Raw genomic sequence first — 16,680 nt, 5'->3', positions numbered from 1 at the left:
GTGCTTATCAAAACGTAAAAAGGTTATTCTTAGGTACATTATTGTGCTCCATTATGCCCTGCTGGGGGCTCTTGACCCTCCCACAATTTTCCTGTTATTCTCATTGTAGGTTTCATGATTAATGGCTTCCAGTAAACCGCCTCACCCAGTTTCCAGTGGACCACCTACACCTGGCCCCCACCTGCACCTGGTCCCACTGGTTACTCTTATAAAGGGGTAACCTTTACAAGAAATATAAATACCCTGCTCCCCCTAGTTTGCCTTACTGATGCCGTTTTGGCCTCAGCCCCTCACCTAGCAGATGTAACAATAAATTTATAACTCTTTACCCTTTTTGGCCTCCTGCATTCCTCCTTCGGTGAATCTAACAGTTATAATTAAACATTCATAGGCAACAATATTCATCATCACATATCCACAACATAGAGACCCTCATTGCCAGAAACTTCACTGAAGTAAATTGTAGCTTTTTATCCCCATACATTTATACATGTACTGAGGTCTAAAAATAGGATTGAGAAATATTCACTCCAATCATAATAAATTTAATTTGGAATTGTGTTAAATTCTAGATACTTCTACAATTAAACTCACCTCTGTGATCTGTTCCTTAACCACAATGTTGTTGTTTTTTTTCTTATTTGTAAAATAATTAAATCTTGCTTCTGTGGACGAAAGGGGCCATATGCTAACCTGACAAGCTTGGGGGAGGCCTGCAAGGCAGTCTTGCAAACTCAGAGACATAAAATAACCACAAAAGATGGTCTGAAAATTAAATATTTAACTACAAACAGGTTATAGTGGGTAGTCATGTCCTGAGAAGACTAAAAGGCTAATTCCAATGTAACCCTGATATTTGGGAGGGGCGGGGGGGGGGGGAAGGCTAGAAATCTGAATCTGTGCCAGTAAGCCCAGTGTACATTCTTGATAACCTATAAATAAGTCACTGCCTCTTTCCCAGAAACTGGTCTTGCAAGACCTGTTACCTAAAAACAGAGGTCATAAACTATGAACAGTGCACAGCCTGGGATGGGGGAGAGGCGGGTATTAGTGCTGGCGCCAGGCCAGACCATTTAGATATGGTCTGAAAACCCCCAACATCTGGGGCCTTTTTTGCAAAGCCCACAAAAGGACCAGAAGCATATCCATATTTGAGGGACAAAGACACCAGAAAGATATAAAAGAGAAGCTCCCTGCATGTTACTTTGCTCAGACTTGGGAAGTTATTCCACTGAGTGCGCTGATGTAATAAACTGTATAACTCCTTTTCTCTAAAGCGTTGCTTAGTTTTTCTCTGGTCTTCTGCAAAAGTCCTAGGCCAGTATTTTCCCTGACAAAGATCAACTTAGCTCTTTACTGAACGCATTTGTATTTTTGCCTCTAAGATAACATATCTGTGAAATGTCTGGGTAACTTATAACTTCCCTTTTTTCCGGAACCCTCAGGGCACAAAAAATGGCACCAGGACATTCCTTCATTGTTATTATTATTAACTGTTAATATGTTAAACTATCCTGTATCCATCTATGTAAAAGAAGCACATGTCCATCATTTCACTTTTTACCTTATCCCAGAGGTTTCCCCATTTTGCTTTATCCCACCTCCTTAATCTATCACCAATGGATTTCATGTAACCCACCTATGCCCCTTTCATCCCTTTCCTTTTATTGCAATGTATAAATACAGATGTAATCCACCATTCTCCAGAGCATTATCTCAATTTGTTGAGGTTCTTCTTCCCAGCATACGTCGACCGTTTGGCTCAAATAAACTCATAAAAATTCTTTACAGGTTTTAATGGTTTTTACGATAACATTTCAATAATTGTTCAGTATGAACTACCTTTTATAAAATTATTCAGTTGACAAAGACATTTTGTTGAAACAACAGAATGATACTATTTTCACATAATCCCTGATGATTGGAGACTAGGCTCATGCTAAGAATGTCCTTGTGGTTTTGTGGTGCTTCTTGACTAACTGAAAATATGCTGTTTGTATTTTCTAGGTTGTATTCCTAGATAATCATGCAATAGGACTTTTTTCCAGCTTACTTATTCATTATAAACAAAAAATTATGCTGAAGACTATTTTTCTTCCAACTGTCTGACAACCTTAAAAATGGCTTTCTAGATGCAATTTGAGAAATAATTCATCTTACAACAATAAATGTCTTTTCAGACAAAATGAAATGGAGAACTGAACATGTTTTAAATGAATTGGAAATAACCACTCCTAATTTGAATAGTTTAGGGTCATCAAATCACCAGAATTATTCTATCTGTCACTGCTACTTAGGAACATGAGTTAATTACTTAATAGTTTTTTTAGCTCAATACTCCAGGCTCTAAAATACCTTAAATCAAGCCAGTATTGGCCAATGGTAAAATAATAGAAAGCCAAATGTCTTCACTCTATCATTCATATACCAAACACATATCTGGCATCTCTTTCATAAGTCATGTTGAATAATTTCATTTTCTATGATGACTAAATCACCATCAGGGACTTTTAGATAAGACAAATGCATTTAGATATAATAGGGTTCTGATACCATGTAATAAACCTAGTTATGAATACTGGAAAAGAGCAAAGGAATGGCCAAATATTGTGGGCCTGTCATTTGTGCAGCTTTGCCTGGAAGCTTCAGTTTAACACTCACCAGGGCCGAAACCGGTTTGGCTCAGTGGATAGAGCGTCGGCCTGCAGACTGAAAGGTCCCAGGTTCGATTCCGGTCAAGGGCATGTACCTTGGTTGCGGGCATGTCCCCAGTGGGGGGTGTGCAGGAGGCAGCTGATCGATGTTTCTCTCTCATCGATGTTTCTAACTCTCTATCCCTCTCCCTTTCTCTCTGTAAAAAATCAATAAAATATATTAAAAAAAAAAAAACACTCATCAGGGGGCCACTGGTGTATTCCCCTCAGATCTCTGCAGGAGGGAACTCGACAGGGGGAGAATAGATGCATGCCCGGTAAAGTCTGGGTGACACAGGGAAGGTACTTGTCTGTTAGTCACACCTGGGAACAGGTTATTGGCCAGAGGTGGGCATGGCCACTGCAAGTACAGGAAGATTTGAGATATTTACTCCCCTAAACAAAGAAGTTTGCTCTCCTGTGTTTTGGAGACTGTTTGGATTCTTGTTGCAGGAGGTATGCTCTCTTGGTTCCAATGCATTTTCCCACATGGCTCAGAGCCCTGTGGACCTCACACAATGGACTAATGTACTGCCACTAGTCTGATGTTACACTGGAATCCACCATGGAATGGAATGGAAACTCTGGACATTGGCTTTGCTTCTAGCTCTACTGAATCCCCAGATGCACAACTTCCAGAACTGTATTAAGGGAAATGGGACTTTAGAAACACATATCATATAATTCCATGCAAATAAAAATTACATACCCTCCATGCATGTCTCAGAAAATTATTTTTCTTGAGATATCGTAAGGACCTGATCCCCCACTCAGTGGGGAAAGGGTTACCTCACAGTTCCAAGTAACTGAGATGAACCATATTATAAACTGTTAGAGAGTGGGAATTTTTTGGGCGCTCCAGAAAGGCCGTGGACTATGCCACAGATAGAGTTGTCAGTGCTGACACCAGGCCAGGCCTTGAGATATAGTCTCATGGCCCCTTTCCCCTTGCACCTCACAAAATAGCCTTGCAAGATAGAACACTGTAAGCTTTCTGAAGAACAGGATAACCCTGTAAATAACATGGTCATCAATAGCATGGCCCTGACATTATTTGGGAAAAACTGTTTTGTCTTGGGTTACTTACTCTGTAAAAACAGGATGTGGTTAATGTGCTTAAAAGTGGTCTTGCACAAAGGGTCAGGGCTGCTCTCTGACCTCCCCAGGTAGAGAGGTCAGTCGCCGGCCGGCAATAAAGGCTCCCTAAATTTTAATTTGGTCTGGACTCCAGTGGTCTTTACTCGCTTTCGCTCCACAACATAAACCACTTAATATTTTCAAAAGAATATTCACATTGCTTATCTAATTTGATCCACTTAATAAGTACCTGGTAGAAGACACACAAATAGTGCATTTTTTAATTTTTTTTTCTTTATTTATTTTAATATATTTTTTATTGATTTCAGAGAGGAAAGGAGAGGGAGAGAGAGATGGAAACATCAATGAAGAGAGAGAATCATTGATTGGCTGCCTCCTGTATGCCCCCCCTCTGGGGATCGAGCCCACCACCTGGGCATGTGTCCTTGAAGGGGATTGAACCTGGGACCCTTCAGTCCGCAGACTGACACTCTATCCACTGAGCCAAACCAGCTAGGGCAAGTGTATTTATTTTTTATTAAGGTATTACGTGTGTACATATCTTACCATTGCCCTCCCACCCCACTCCCATACATGCCCTCACTCCCCAATGTTTTGCATCCGTTGGTTATTCTTATATGCATGCAATATAAGTCCTTCGGTTGATCTCTTATTTCCCCCACCTCTCCCTCACCTTCCCGCTGTAATTTGAAAGTCTGTTTTATGCTTTACTGCCTCTGTTATCTATCTTTTTGTTCATCAGTTTATAATGTTTTTTATTATCCACAAATGAGTGAGATCATGTGGTATTTTTCTTTCATTGACTGGCTTATTTCACTTAGCATAAAGTTCTCTAATTCCATCCAGGTTGCTACAAATGGTAAGAATTCCTTCTTTTTTATGGCAGCATAGTATTCCATTGTGTAGATGTACCATTATTTTCTGATCCAGTCATTTGCTGACGGGCACCTAGGCTGTTTCCAAATCTTAGCTATTGTAAATTGTGCTGCTATGAACATAGGGGTGCATATATCCTTTATGATTGGTGTTTCTAGGTTCTTGGGATATATTCCTAGAAGTGGGATCACTGGGTCAAATGGGAGTTCCATTTTTAGTTTTTTGAGGAAACTCCATACTGTTCTCCACAGTGGCTGCACCAGTCTGCATTCCCACCAGCAGTGCACGAGGGTTCCTTTTTCTCCGCATCCTCGCCAACACTTGTCATATGTTGATTTGTTGATGATAGCCATTCTGACAGGTGTGAGGTGGTATCGCATTGTCGTTTTGATTTGCATCTCTCGGATAATTAGTGACTTTGAGCATGTTTTCATGTGTCTCTTGGCCTTCCTTCTGTCTTCTTTCAAAAAGATTCTATATAGGTCCGTTGCCCATTTTTTTTATTGGATCATTTATCTTCCTTTTATTAAGTTGTATAAGCTGCCTGTAGATGTTGGAGATTAAACCTTTATCAGTGATAACATTTGCAAATATGTTCTCCCATACAGTGGGGTTTCTTATTGTTTTGTTGATGGTTTCTTTTGCTGTGCAAAAGCTTTTTATTTTGATGTAGTCCCATTTGTTTATTTTCTCTTTGGCTTCCGTTGCCCTAGGGGCAGTATCAGTGAAGAAGTTCTTTTGGCATATGTCTGAGATTTTGCTGCCTGTGGATTCCTCTAGTATTTTTATGGTTTCCTGTCTTATATTTAAGTCCTGTATCTATCTTGAGTTTATTTTTGTGTATGGTGTAAGTTGGTGATCTAGTTTCTTTTTTTTGCATGTATCTGTCCAATTTTCCCAACACCATTTGTTGAAGAGACTGTCTTGACTCCATTTTATGTTCATCCCTCTTTTGTCAAATATTAATTGTGTATAGTGGTTTGGGTCGATATCTGGATTCTCTATTCTATTCCATTGATCTATATGTCTGTTCTTTTTTTTTTAAATATATTTTATTGATATTTTACAGAGAGGAAGGGAGAGGGATAGAGAGCTAGAAACACTGATGAGAGAGAGACATCGATCAGCTGCCTCCTGCACACCTCCCAATGGGGATGTGCCCGCAACCAAGGTACATGCCCTTGACCGGAATCAAACCTGGGACCCTTCAGTCTGCAGGCCGACGCTCTATCCACTGAGCCAAACCGGTTTTGGCATATGTCTGTTCTTGTGCCAGTACCAGGCTGTTCTAAGAACAGTGGCTTTGTAATACAGCTTGAAATCTGGTATTGAGATCCCTCCTACTTTATTCTTCTTTCTCAGGATTGCTGTGGCTATTCAGGGTCTTTTTTTTATTCAAGATGAATTTTTGGAGAGTTCTTTCTAGGTCTGTGAAATATACCGTTGGTATTTTAATGGGTAGTACATTGAATCTATAGATTGCTTTGGGTAGTATGGACATTTTAATAATGTTGATTCTACCAATCCATGAACATGGTATGTTCTTCCATCTGTTTATGGCTTCCTCTATGTCTTTTTTCAGTGTCCTGTAGATTTCTGTGTATAGGTCTTTTACCTCCTTGATTTAGTTTATTCCTAGGTATCTTAATTTTTTTTGTGCGATGGAAAATGAAATTGCTTTTTTAGTCTCTCTTTCTGTAAGTTCACTATTGGTGTACAGAAATTTCATAGATTTCTTGGCATTAATTTTGTATCCTGCTACATTGCCAAATTCATTTATTAAGTCTGTTAGTTTTTTGATGGAGTCTTTCAGGTTTTTTATGTACAATATCATGTAATCTGCAAATAAGGACAGCTTTACTTCTTCTTTTCCAGTTTGGATGTCTTTTATTTCTTCTTCTTGTCTAATTGCAATGGCTAATACTTCCAGTACTATGTCAAACAGGAGTGGTGAGAGTGGGCATCCCTGTTTTGTTCCTGTTCTTAGGTGAAATGGTTTTAGTTTTTGCCCATTGAGTATGATGTTAGCTGTGGGTTTATCATATATGGCTTTTATTATGTTGATGTATGATCCTTCTATTCCCACTTTGTTGAGAATTTTTATCAAGAAAGGGTGTTGGATTTTGTCAAATGCTTTTTCTTCATCAATTGATATGACTATGTGATTTTTATCTTTCAATTTTTTTATATGATGTATCACGTTTATTGATTTGCGGATATTGTACCATCCTTGAATCCCTAGGATAAACCCTACTTATTTTTGGTGTATGATCTTTCTGATGTACTGCTGGATGCGATTTGCTAGAATTTTGTTGAGGATTTTGGCATCTACGTTCATGAGTGATATTGGCCTGTAATTCTCTTTAATTGTGTTGTCTTTATCTGGTTTTGGTATTAGGGTGATGCTGGCTTCATGGAAGGAGCTTGGAAGTGTTCCTTCTTCTTTAATTTTTTGGAATAATCTGAGGAGGATAGGTTTTAGTTCTTCCTTGAATGTTTGGTAAAACTCTCCTGTGAAGCCGTCTGGCCCCGGGCTTTTGTTTGCCGGAAGCTTTTTGATGACTGCTTCAATTTCTTCCATAGTTACTGGCATATTGAGCTGTTTAGATTCTTCCTGATTGAGTTTTGGAAGGTTATATTTTTCTAGGAATATGTCCATTTCCTCCATGTTGTCCAGTTTGTTGGTATAGAGTTGTTCATAGTATTTTTTAACAATCCTTTGTATTTCGGCAGGATCTGTTGTTATTTCTCCTCTTTCATTTCTGATTTTTTTTATTTGGGTCCTCTCTCTTTGCTTCTTGGTGAGCCTGGCTTGAGGTTCATCAATCTTGTTTATCCTTTCAAAGAACCAACTCTTGGTTTTGTTTATCTTTTGTATTGTTTTTTGGTCTCTATGTCATTTATCTCTGCTCTGATCTTTATTATTTCCTTCCTTCTGCTTAAACTGGGCTTTTCTTGTTGCTGTTTTTCTAACTCTTTGAGTTGTAGGGTTAGGTAATTTATTACCATTGTTTCTTGTTTTTGCAGTATGCTTGTAGAGCTATGAACTTCCCTCTCAAGACTGCTTTCGCTGTGTCCCATAGATTTTGGATTGTTGTGTTTTCATTGTCATTTGTTGCCATGATGTTTTTTATATCTTCCTTGATCTCTCTGGTAACCCAGTCATTGTTTAATAGCATGCTGTTTAGTCTCCATGTGTTTGATTTCTTTGGATTGTTTTTATTGTAGTTGATTCCCATTTTTATGCCACTGTGATCTGAGAAGATGCTTGATATGATTTCTATTTTCTTGAATTTGAAGAGACTTTGCCTATGTCCCAACATATGGTCTATCTTTGAAAATGACCCATGTGCCCTTGAGAAGAATGTATATTCTGTGGCTTTGGAGTGAAATGTTCTGAAGATGTCAAATAATTCCATCTAGTCTAGTGAGTCATTTAGGATTGATGTTTCTTTGCTGATTTTTTGTTTAGAGGATTTGTCTAATGGTGATAGTGGGGTATTGAAGTCTCCTACTATGATTGTATTGCTGTCAATCTCTCCCTTGATATCCTCCAGTCGGTTTTTTTATGTATTTGGATGCTCCTGTATTGGGTGCATATATGTTTACCAGAGTTATTTCTTCTTGTTGGATTGCTCCCTTTAGTATTATGAAGTGGCCTTCCTTATCTCTTGTTATGTCCTTCACTTTGAGATCTAATTTGTCAGATATAAGTATTGCTACCCCAGCTTTTTTTACATTTCCATTTGCCTGGAAGACCTTTTTCCATCCCTTCACCCTCAGTCTGTGTGCGTCTTTTTTTCTGAGGTGAGTTTCTTGTAGAAAACCAGATATATGGGTCGTGTTTTCTTATCAAATACATTACCCTATGTCTTTTGATTGGGGCATTTAATCCATTTACATTTAAAGTTATTATTGATAGGTACTTATTTGTCGCCATTCCTATTCTTTACCCCTGTGTTCCTTCTTCGCTTCCTATTTCTTTTTTTTTTTTTTTTTTGCAGCACACCCTTTAGCATTTCTTGCATTGCTGGTTTGGTGGTAATAAATTCCCTTAGTCCTTTTTTGTCTGTGAAGCTCCTGATTTCACCTTCAGTTTTGATTGATAGCCTTGCTGGGTACAGTATTCTTGGATTCAGACCCTTCCTTTGCATGACTTTGTATATTTCATTCCATTCCCTTCTGGCCTGATGAGTTTCTGTTGAGAAATCAGTTGCTAGTCTGATGGGGGTTCCTTTGTATGTAACTGTCTGTCTCTCTCTTGCCACTTTTAAGATTCTTATTTTGTCATTGGTGTTTGCCCATTTAATTATAATGTGCCTTGGCATTGGTCTTTTGGGGTTCATTTTGCTTGGGACTCTGTGAGCTTCTTGGATTTGTGTGGGTTTTTTCTTCCCTATATCACGGAAGTTTTCTGCCATTATTTCTTCAAACAGTTTTCTGTTCCTTGCTCAGTTTCCTCTCCTTCTGGAACCCCTATTATGCAGATGTTGTTTTATTTCTTGTTGTCCCAAAGTTCCCTTAGGCTCTCCTCCTGCTTTTTAATTTTTTTTTCTAGAAGCTGCTCTCCTTGTGTATTTTTTCCTACCTGGTCTTCTAGCTCAGTGATGCAGTCCTCTGCTTCTTCTAGTCTACTCTTGATGCTTTCTATTGAGTTCTTTACAGCAGCGATGTCATTTTTCATTTCTTCTTGGTTCTTCTTCATTTCCTCTTGGTTCTTATTCATATTGTCTAATTTGTTTTCCATTCTTTTCAGCCACCTTATGACCATTTCTCTGAATTCTTTCTCTGGAAGGTTGCTTGCCTCCATTTCGTTTACTTCCTTTTCTGGTGATGCCTGTTTTTCTTTCATATGCGGGCTGTTTCTTTGTCTCCCCATGGTGTCTCTTCTCCGGATGTCTGGTTATGTAGTTCTCCCTCTCCTGCATTGATTTAAAGGCACAAAATACAACACAACCAGGTACAACACACAAGGCACTGAACAGAAATGTATTCATGATATTAATAACCTCCAATAAAGGTGACCACCAGAGAAAGGCAAATTAGGGGATAGGAGAGAAACCAGAAGAGGAAAAAGAAAGAAAGAAAAAAAAAGGAGTGTCAATATGAAATTGGGAAAAGGAAAAAAACAGTAAGAGAGACAAGAAAGATACTAAATGAGAAAGGGGAACAAACTATATATATGGGTAGAAAACTCCAATAGAACAACCACTAATCCCAGTAAATTCCAGCAACAAGTACCTGGGGATTAATACAAACTACAACACCAACTAATATCGAGGCAAGGGAAAACAGAAGCAAAAAACAAAGAAAACAAAAAAACAAACAAACAAAAAGAATAAGCAAAACAATCTCACAAAAAAAGCATAAAAATTCAATATAATCAACATTCAAGCAAACAACAACAAAAGGACAGAGAGAAAGACAATTTTTTGGATAGTTAAGACAGCGATGAGAGAGGTGTGTATGGACTTTGAGCAAGGGATTGTAGATTAGATATATAAGTAGGGTGAAATTTTATTAGGGGGTAAACAGAAAGAATAGGGAAAATCTAAAGCAGGAAAGGGGTAAGATAAACAGGACACCGAAAAGGGGAAGGTTAGGAAGAGAGTGATGGCATAAAGGTAGAGTTGAGATAGAGTAAAAAGATGCTAAAGGAAAGATGAAACTAGAATGTAGAACACTAATCCCAAAGTAAAATAAACAGAAAATAAAATGATACTTTTAAAAAAAGGTAAAATAGTAGTAGTAATGATACTAACTGAAAATAAAAATGTAATAATTAAAAAGGTAAAATCACGTGAGGAAAAAAGAAAAAAAATTAGTTTCTTGTAAAAGATGCAAAAACTGAAAATAAAAAAATAAAAATAAATAAAATGTGCAGTAGTGAAGGTCATTCACTTCCTCTATTCTTCTGTTCGGCATACCTGTTTCTCAGTCCGGACAGTATTGCAGTTCCCTGCATTCCACTGCTCCTCAGTGTTGTAAGCCAGTCCTGATTTTAAGCAGGCTGTGTGTCTTGATTTCTCGTATTCCTTTATTTTTGATTACACAAGAGTCAATTTGTGATTCGGCTCCTGGGTGGCAGTGTTTCTGGATTCACTTCTGGATCTCTTTGGTCTCTCTAACCTGTATTTAGATCCTTCTTTCCCTGTGGCACTCAATATCAGTTTGTGGAAGTGGGCTGCCTCAGAGCTGGCTCTCCGATGGTCACTCCCCGCTCCGATCCCCAGGTTCCAGAAAAAACACTTTCCCCTGCAGTCTCCCAGGGTGTCCCCAACTGGGTGATCCTATGTTTTGGGATTTGTAATCAGAAGCAAGGATTTGAAGAGGAAAAAGCCCAAGTGTGCAAACAATGGGTGTGCTGGCAAGTCTAAGCAGCCGGCACACCTTTGAAATTCTTAGGCTGTCCCTGCATGTCCGATCAAAATGGATTGCTTTCTAGAGATCCCTTCTGTTAGCAGCTCTGAGGACCCCCTTCCACATTCACAGATCACGCCAGCCCCAACAGCCACGGATTTTTCTAGGCGCACACTTCCCTGGTCCTCCAGCTCCCACAAAACGTGCGTTCCTCTCTCCCGCCGGACCAGAGACCTCACCTTATCCCAGGAGAAATCTGACCTTTCCATGGTGGAGTGTAGAGCTCCTCTGAATCCGCGTGTTTGCGCCAATTGGGGACCGGTGTTCTGGGGCTCGCAGCTGTTCGGTGGGTGCCACTGTTGTGGATTTTCATGCTTCTGATAAGCTCCACTTTCCCTTTCAAGATGGCGCAGACTCCACATCTGAACCCATAGCTCCGGGAGGGGACCCAGCCGCAGTGGGGGCTGCCAGGTCAGGGGAACCCCGTCTAGCAGTCCCCCACCTTCTCCTGGAGTTTAGCTGTCCCTTAACTTGCCAACAAACACTCCTCGTGGGACCCTCAGCTGCTCTTTCTTTCTGCTCTGGGACAAGGCTCGGAACACATCTGTCTATTCTGCCGCCATTTTTTTTTTTTGCAAGTGTATTACAAATACAAATAATGAAACTTAGCTCAGAGAAGGTAAGTGGCATGTCCTGTGTGTATATCTCATCAACAATTAACAGACGAGAAAATAAAGGCTTAGTACAATTAAGTACTTTTAATCAAGGTCATACAATTAGTAAGGGGCAGAATGAAAATTTACACAATGGTCTTCTGATTCCAGAGCTTGCATTCTTGACCTCTTTTTATTCTGAAATGTCTTCCACTATCTCAGGAAAGATTTTAATTAGGTATAATTAAATATATTTTGCCCTTTCAAAGAACAGACAGGTAGCCCTAAGAAAGGCTGAACTTCTCTTAAAATAGATGGGCATGTCCTTCAGTTATTTTTTGAGCTTCTGTTGGATAAGATAAAAGTTTCTCCTTGGGTCATGGTCAAACCAATGTGTCTGTGCCTGCACCAGTCAATGCCAGCCCACAGTAGGAACCTGGAGAATAAAGAGTTCCACTCTGCACTTGCATGAAGGTACTCAGTGCTATATAAGCCAGACCCCAGCAGCAGTTCTGGGAGCCATATTCTGTTAGTGTGTGCTCCCTTACTCATCAAGCTCCCTCCCTTTGTCTGTTTTCCTCCATCTTTTTTAAAAACAGTTTTTATAAATTAATTTGAGACAGACAGACAGACAGAGATAAATGTGTGAGAGAGAAACATCAATAGGCTGCTTTCCACAATTGCCCTTATCAGGGATGGAACCTGAAGCCTGGGTTTGTGCCCTGACTGTGAATTGAACCCACCACCTTTTAGTGTATGGGACTGCCCTCCAATCAACTGAGTCCCACTGGCCAGGGCCGGTTCCCTCCATTTTGTTCTCAGTAAACCTCTTATTTTTTAATCTAGTTTCCCCACTCTTGATTTATTTCTTGGAAGGGGGAACAGGCACAGTGACATTTTTTTGATGACTCAAATGAAACTTATTTTGATCTGCTGAAACGTATAGGATTCCAGCCTGCCCAGGAGTTAAGGCTCATCCACCTCCTTTGGCCTTTGCTCGGCTGGTAAGTGTGATTGTTGTGAGTATGACTATTATCTTCCTAGTTTTAATGTCTATTGAGTCTTCTTTTCTGTTCTTTTTTTTCCCCTCGAGGTCCTGGTAATCCCATTGCCTTTTTTCCTAACCTTGCAGGACTGGTTTCTGTCAGTGAGGTGCCTTGTGGGCAATTACGGGTGCCCCCATTAAAGTTCCACTTCTACTCTGAGAGTGGACGGGACTTCTGCATCTCTATCCCTCTGATCTTAAGCCAAAACCATTCTGGCTTTTTCACTCCATCCTCCTTAAGTGGCATGCCTTCCTATGTTCTCTGTTTGTTCCAGGCCTTCTTGGAGCTTTCCCATCAACGCTGTAGGTCATCTTGTTACTTTTGAACTTCTCATCCTTCCAGGACTCACTTGGTCCCCTTTTCCTATTTTTCCTGGCTTCCCAGTTTCTTACTTTAGACAGGGAAGTCTCTCTTTCTTGCCTCATTTGACACTTCTGTCATATTATTTATGTCTACTACAGGTCCCGTAGGCCCCTACTTCCCTATATCTCTTCCCCCTCTTTTCTACTTGACAGGTATTTGCTTCATCCCCTTAGTTGGCATGTCTCCAGGGCACAGAAATTACAGGGACACTTGTTCTCGGCTCTTCATCCTTCTCCTGGTGGCCTTACTCTTGGCCACCATTTACACTGGAAAGGGAACATACCAGCAATGCCAAGAAAATCACCTCTAAGGTGCATTTTAATTCAAATTAGATGATTTGAGGAAGTAAATATTATTTTTCTTATGCAATAAATCCTGGAGGGCCAGAAATGCTGGCCTGAAAATGGGTCCACTGTCCAGTTAGATCTCTTTTGCAAAATGTCTGGGAATGGACTGAGATTCCATATGTTCAGGCATTTATGAAACTTCATCAGGACCTAAAGCTTCCGAACTCTTGTTGTGTCTGTGTTACAGCTGCTGTGAGGTAGTCTCCCCAGATCCCAGACAAAGCTTCTTAGCATTGGACTTTGATCTGGCTGAACTCTAGTTGCCCGGTCTCCACAGGCCTGACAAACCCCTTCAGCCTCCCACTTCACCTAGTGGCCCTCCACCCTATAGGTCTCTGATGGCCAAACAGGTCCACCAGAACCCTCTGCCCCACCTCTGCCTCTGAATCAACCCCTGGAGCCTTCCCAGTATGGGAACTATTCAGGCGTCCTTTACCCTTTCTTCTCCCCAAAGGGGAGGGACACTTCTGGCCTCTTTTCCTTGTGGGAGGTAGCAGACAAAGACAGAGGGATCACTCAGGTTCACCTCCCGTTCTTTATGTCCAATATCAGTCAGTGTAGGGAAAAATTTGACCAGTTCTCTGAGAATCCTGAAAAATTCTGGGATGAATTTGTCAAGTTCAGCCTTGTCTTCTCCCTAATTTGGCAGGATGTCATAGTGCTTTTAACTCATTGCTGTTTCCTGGACAAAAAGGCTTGCATCTTGGACAAGGCCTCAGATTGGACAGATGAGAGGGCAGCTGACAGCCTGGCACATGATATTTATAGAGCAGGGGGCAAGGAGTGCTAGTTCAGGACCCCGAATGGGATTACATGGACAGAACAGATAATGCCCAAATGGAGCATTTTATTAACTGCATAATTGAAAGAATGAGGCATTGTCAGATTGTGTTTGTCAACTATGACAAGATCTGAGAGGTCACTCAGGGGCCAGAGGAAAATCCAGCTCTCTTTCTGAGCCGCTTATCTAAGCCCTTTAGAAAATTTACTAATGTGGACCCAGACTCCTGTGAGGGGCACATTCTCTTGGTTATGCATCTCATCATTCAGACCTCCATGGGTGTCCAGAGAGAAATCCAAAAGCTGAAGACAGGCCCCCAGACCCGTCAAGCATTTTTGGTAATGGACCCCTTTAAGAATCAAGACCAGGCGGAAGAGGCCAGAAAGAATAAGGGAAATAAAAGGAATGCCCAGGTTTTGGATGCTATGATTCAGGGACCATCTGAGATTGACCCCAGATGTTCCAGGACACTTAGATTATGAAAGCCCCATCCATAGTTGCCTGCCTTGGGGTTTGGGCCAAACCAATGCACCTACTGCAAAAGAGAGGGACACTGGAAAAGTGAATGCTCATTCTGCCCTGGGAAGCTGGGGCAAAATAGGCTCTCAAAGGTCCTCTGCAATTCTGGCCATCCTTTCTCAAAAGGGGGACACCTTCTCCCACTGAGGAGGCCCAAGCGCTCACTGGGCTTCAGCTTCAGGAAGAAACATTACCTTTGACCTTGCAGAGTCTCATCTTGGACATGACAGGTGGAAAAACTGAGTTTTTGATTGACTGGATCTTCCAACTGTATTGGGCCAATATGACTCTGCCTCCCAATGCTGACTGTTTGGTCACAGGGATAAATGGCAAGCCTAAGGTAAGGCAATTTACCTTCTCTCTTTTTTAAAATATATTTTATTGATTTTAGAGAGAAAGGGAGAGGGAGAGAGAGATAGAAACATCAATGATGAGAGAGAATCATTGATCGGCTGCCTCCTGCACTCCCCCTACTGGGGATTGAGCCCACAACCCAGGCATGTGCCCTTGGCTGGAATTGAAATTGGGACCCTTCAGTCCGCAGGCCAACGCTCTGTCCATTGAGCCAAACCAGCCAGGGATACCTTCTCTCTTATATGCAATACCTAGTCTACTGTTTGAACTCATTCCTTCCCTTATGTGCCTGAGTACCCAATCCCTTTAATTGCCAGGGATCTGTTGACTAAATTGGGGGGCATTATTTATTTAGACTCTAAATTTTAGAGAATAACCAATTTAAGGTAGATCACTTCCTGGCACTGGCCATCCCCAGAGATATGAGCCTTCCCATCTCCCTGAGCTCCTATGAACACAGGTAAATTATATATTTTGGGACACTTTGTAACATGGCCAGGCCATTATTTCCCCATAGAAATTCACCTGAGACCAGGAGCTCCCTACCCCCACCAATGCCAATATCCTCTATCACCTGAGGCACTCACAGGGATACAGCCCCTCAGAGAGAAGTTTCTTAGGGCCTAATTATTCAGTTTCAGTCACCTTATAACACCCCCATCCTACCTATTAAAAAACCTAATTGGGAATACCGAATACCACTTTGTACAGGACCTTAGGGCAGTCAATGGTGCAGTTATTTCCATACACCCAATTATCCCAAACCCATATACCCTCCATTCACAGATCCTCAGCAATACCCAATATTATAGGCTATTAGATCTCAAGGATACACTTTTTTTTTAATATTCCTCTGCACCCAGACTCTTCTACCTTTTTTGTCTTTGAATAGAAGGACCCAGGAACTCAAAAGAGCACTCTATGTGCCTGGACTGTATTTCTCGAAGGGTTCTGGGTTAGTCCCTACCGATTTGGACAGACCCTGGAGAAAGATCTAAGGGATCTCCATTTCTAGGGCAGTACCCTCTTATAGTGTGTTGATGACCTGTTAATTGCAAGTAAAGACCTTTCTATCTACCAGGAGGATACCATTAGAACTTTGAACTTTCTAGCAGGATAGGGTTACAAGGTCCCCCCTGCCAAGGCACAGATCTCCAAAAAAGAAGTTTAGTATCTTGGGTTCATCTTGACTCTTGGAGCCCATAAGTTAGTCCTGAGCCACAAGCAGATGATCTTAGCTTTACCCGCCTAAAAGACCAAAAAAGAACTTTGGGGATTTTTAGTTATCTACCATCTCTGGATCCCTAGTTTTGGAATCATTGTCAAGCCCTTCTATGAAGCCCTAAAGGGAAAAAAGAGGGTGCTTCTACACTGAGACAATGTCTGCCAGGGGGCCTTCCTGGAACTTCAGACTACTAGTAAACTGGGATCAGCTCCAGGCCTCCCTGATATAAGAAAGCCTTTTTCCTATTCCATGGAAGGGCTGGGCTGGCCTTGGGGTATTGGCTCCAAAACTAGAAACCTCCTCTGGGACAGTTGCATACTTTTCCAAACAGCTGAGTCTAGTGGCTCAAGGGTGGCCAAGCTGCC

This window comes from Plecotus auritus (genome assembly GCF_963455305.1).
Source record: "Plecotus auritus genome assembly, chromosome: X".
In the NCBI taxonomy this organism is placed as follows: domain Eukaryota; kingdom Metazoa; phylum Chordata; class Mammalia; order Chiroptera; family Vespertilionidae; genus Plecotus; species Plecotus auritus.
The sequence above is the reverse complement of the archived record's forward strand: the minus strand, read 5'-3'. Positions refer to the sequence as shown.